The sequence below is a fragment of the Argentina silus genome (genome assembly GCF_951799395.1).
Source record: "Argentina silus genome assembly, chromosome: 12".
Lineage (NCBI taxonomy): Eukaryota > Metazoa > Chordata > Actinopteri > Argentiniformes > Argentinidae > Argentina > Argentina silus.
The window spans coordinates 2,633,510-2,637,403 of NC_139666.1; the positions used below are offsets into that span (position 1 = coordinate 2,633,510).

Consider the following 3,894-nt stretch of genomic DNA (forward strand, 5'->3'; position numbering starts at 1 on the left):
TTTCTCTGGGCTGCCCTGCAGGGTCACAGTCGGGCTCCTCCCTTCCACCAGAATGAAAATGCGTCAGCCACTCAATCACGAAGTATGCTGTAATTTGAAAGTTTATAAATGCCAGCTAAAGCCTATAGCTATAGAGAGTACACTGCACAATGAAACAATCCCTAGTAAGCTAGGCTTTTGAGGGTGGACTGTATTATTTGGCATTAATAGACTGGTTTTATGGACCAAACTCGAAGCAGAGAGCGCGAGCGGCTTATTGTGCAGGTATAGGTCGGGGAAGCCCTGACGAAAGTAACACGATAACATTTTCTCAAATTGCATGGAAGGATAATATGATCTAATTATCCACTTATGTGACTAATACTGAAGACTAGCTCCCTGCAAAAAAGAGGTTGATCTTAGTTTCATCTGTCCAAAGAATGCTGTTCCAGAACTGGGCTGGCTTTTTTAGAGGTTTTTGGATACCGCATAGTAAAGTGACTTACAATTCTATATCTATGAATACTTCCAAAAGCTGAGGGGAATCTGACTTGAGATTACAGGGTTCTAAAAAAAGGGTACAAAGGGAATCAATAAATACCACCAGAAAACAAGTTTAAAGGTTTTTTTTTTTTTTTTTTTTTTTTAACATAATCCATAATAACCATAATCAAATAAAAAAACGTGATGAAACAAAACCAAACCAGCATAACAGACTACTGTACAGTATACAGATGAAGTATTATCTTATAACATCTCTCCTCCTTTACTGAACAGTTGAGGATACATTTCAGTCTAATTGAAGCATGGCATCCCAGTAAACATTTTGTTGTTGATTCAATGTTGAAAAGACGTCTATTTCTGACATTGATGCCATGTTAATTTCAGAGGCATATAAAAGTAGAAAAGCCTGTGCTGGGACCACCCCTGACAGAGGCAACACCACCAGCGCCTCCCTGTGTGAAACGAACATTATAGGGGCACCCTGCTGCAGAAGCAGGCCATGTGCCTGCTCCCCCGGTCATGCCATCGCCACTCCCTCAACTCCATCATTACCACCAGCTCCTCCAAGCCACCGTTGGCGGCTCTTCACACCACCACCTCCTAAGAAGACACCATCACCCCTGTCTAACCTCGCTGGACCGTCTCCTCTGGGACCACAGCCTCTCCCGCCTCCCCTGGCCATGCCACTGCTACCGTCTCCTCGAGCGTGACTCCTCCCTCCTGTGAAGGCTCAGAAAGGCACAGACCTCCAAAGGTGTTTTTGTAATAAAAATGTCAAACTATTGTATCTTCAATTTGTAGCCTGGTCCACCTCAGCAGCTTCCTCCAAAGGTAAGGTGGAAAAGTAGACATTTGTAGAAAGGTGTAGCCTACAATTATTAATGTACAAGTAAATAATGGTTGTCATGTATGCTTTTTGCCTGACATGCTCTGTTTAACATGAGCTCTTTTTTACTTTTGCCCTCTGCAGCCCAAAATAAAAGATTGTCTGTCTCTGTCTTCTGCTGCACCACCCATGGCACCACCTACAGGTACTTTGTGTTACTACAGGTACTTTAAATTCTGGTTTTAATTGATATATTATTATGTTGTTCATTTGAGTCAGTTCGTTTTTAAATCCGTTTTTTTTCCTTCTCTTTTTTTAAATCAGACCACTGGCAAGCCTCTTCCTCCTCTGCCAAAAGGAGGAAGACGGATAAAGAAGAGGAAGAGGACACCACAGTCTGTAGCGTCTGAGGGGAGCCTATCCCGCCCCACAGAGGCTGGGGAGCAAGAAGAGGTGGTGCCATGGGTGTGCTGCAGCCCCCTGCTGTGACCAGGAGGTGGAGAGAGATTTTTACTGTCTAGTGACCAGGAGGTGGAGAGAGACTTTTACTGTCTAATGTGTGACAATGTTGATTTTTGAAATGTAATTTATTTCTAGGTATGTTTTTATTAACAACCAATACAGTTACATATTCATCACAATGTCTCATGTATTTTGTCTCACAGTCTTGTTGATATCTGCACTGAGAATCTTATATAATGTACTGTAGCCTACTAGTTGCAGCTGTTTCTAGCAGTTTTCCACGCTGCTCACACATTCTCTGTGCGTGCCCTGGCTGGCTGCCCTAGCTGGCATAGGCACTACCAGTCAGCAATTTATAGAAGGAAGACAAATGTTATCGTCCGATCTAGGGTATTAAAACAAAATCTCATACAAGTTATTTATGGGAGGCAAAATGTATGCTATAGTACAACACTGCCCTCCTGTGTCTAAGAGTCACTACTACACACAAACAAGACTATTTAAATGTCTTGGTTTATAAATGAAGCAATATGAAAAGAGACTGCAGACATAGAACAGACAGGAATATCCACACATGCATAGATGATGTAGGCATACTACAAAACATATGGATATAGAATATGCAGGGCAAACACATTTTCCCCATCAGTGAGACATATATGAATTGTTGTCTTAGGGTGGAATCCTAGCTTTAAATCTGCAGGCGTAACTCAGACATTACTAAATCTTGCATTGATGTCAATACGCAATGATTTAATTTATCGCAAACTCGAGTTAGGATTCCACCTTTAAAGGGATAGTTAATTATTCACTATACTGTTTACAACTTATAGTCAGATGGTTTCTTATTGTTAAAGTAGTATGCGGGCCTGGAGAAATTGTAATCCATGGTTCAGAGTTGTTTAAATAGCCACTACTAACTTCAGCTAACGTTAGCCACCGCTAACACAAAAGCAATGGGAGAAATTGGGGAACAATTGGAAACAACTAAGTTTAGTTGTCTTGGACGCCAAAGTGGCAAAGTTTCAGTTAACGTAGAGGCGGAGGGCAGGTCTCCGGCAATGAGTGGGCTGGGATGATTGAATATGGGATGAACATGCTCATTATTACAGTACTTACCTACGTAGGGTTGCTGGCAATAGTGGATAATATAGAACGTACAAATAAATACATTGCAGGATCATTGTGGAGCGCATTCACATACGGTTGCTGTTATGCTCCAGTTCCAATGATCAGTGGGGGCAATCATGCAGTGTGGTGGTGGACTTACATAGGCCTATTGTATGCTAGTTTATATTATTCTCTCCTCCCAATATTACCATGGATTGAAAGTGTGGAATTTGACAAATTTCAGGATGATTTTAATAACCATTTAGTTTATGTGTAAAGGCTCAACGTATTTTTTTATGAAGTAGGTATGCATATTTTCCTATAATCTACTAAAATATTTGATTTTATACCCTATCAAAGACATTGGCACAGATGTATGCAACATTGGTCATTCAATGTTTTAGGGAATATAGCTTATGGAATTTAGTAATGCGATAATACACTAGGCCTATTCCACATATTTGTAGAGGATGTACTGGTGGTATGAGGGATTATCCCCGACCAACCCTTATGATCAAATAAGTGTTTATGTTTGCCTATTGTTCATTATTGAATGTGAAATGTCTAATTTGCCTCCTTCCCTGGCTCAAGTTAAGTGAAGTTAGTGGTTGCTATTAAGACAACTCTGAACCATGAATTACACTTTCTCCTGGTCAATAGACTACTTTCAAGGTATGGAACCATCTGACTATAAAGTATAAAATCCCTTTAATGCGTTACTCAGTTACATAGACAATACACCAACCAACTTAATTGTTATTCAATTACTTAAATCAATGTGCAGTGCTATATGGGGTCCTTTAAATGCATTTGTCAGCTAAACAAATTTGTCTATCTCAGAGAGAAATAACATATGCATATTTGGAATTTTTTTCTGTGACAGTGAAAAAATATCGAACAGATTTGTGACCATATAAAACTTCCCAGTCAGATATACTGCATTTACTCACTACAAAGGTAAAAAAAACTTGAAACTTGAAAATGTTTAAACATAACAGTAATAATGTACTACA

At 39.8% G+C, this 3,894-nt stretch overlaps 1 long non-coding RNA gene across 1 annotated transcript; it reads left to right on the forward strand.

Annotated features, from left to right (window-relative positions):
* Positions 1-735: 735 nt before the first annotated feature.
* On the forward strand, positions 736-1,757 carry LOC310813479. Its single transcript, XR_014554550.1, has 3 exons — positions 736-1,314; positions 1,454-1,533; positions 1,634-1,757. It is a non-coding gene; the product is annotated as an uncharacterized lncRNA (long non-coding RNA).
* The last annotated feature ends 2,137 nt before the right edge of the window (positions 1,758-3,894 follow it).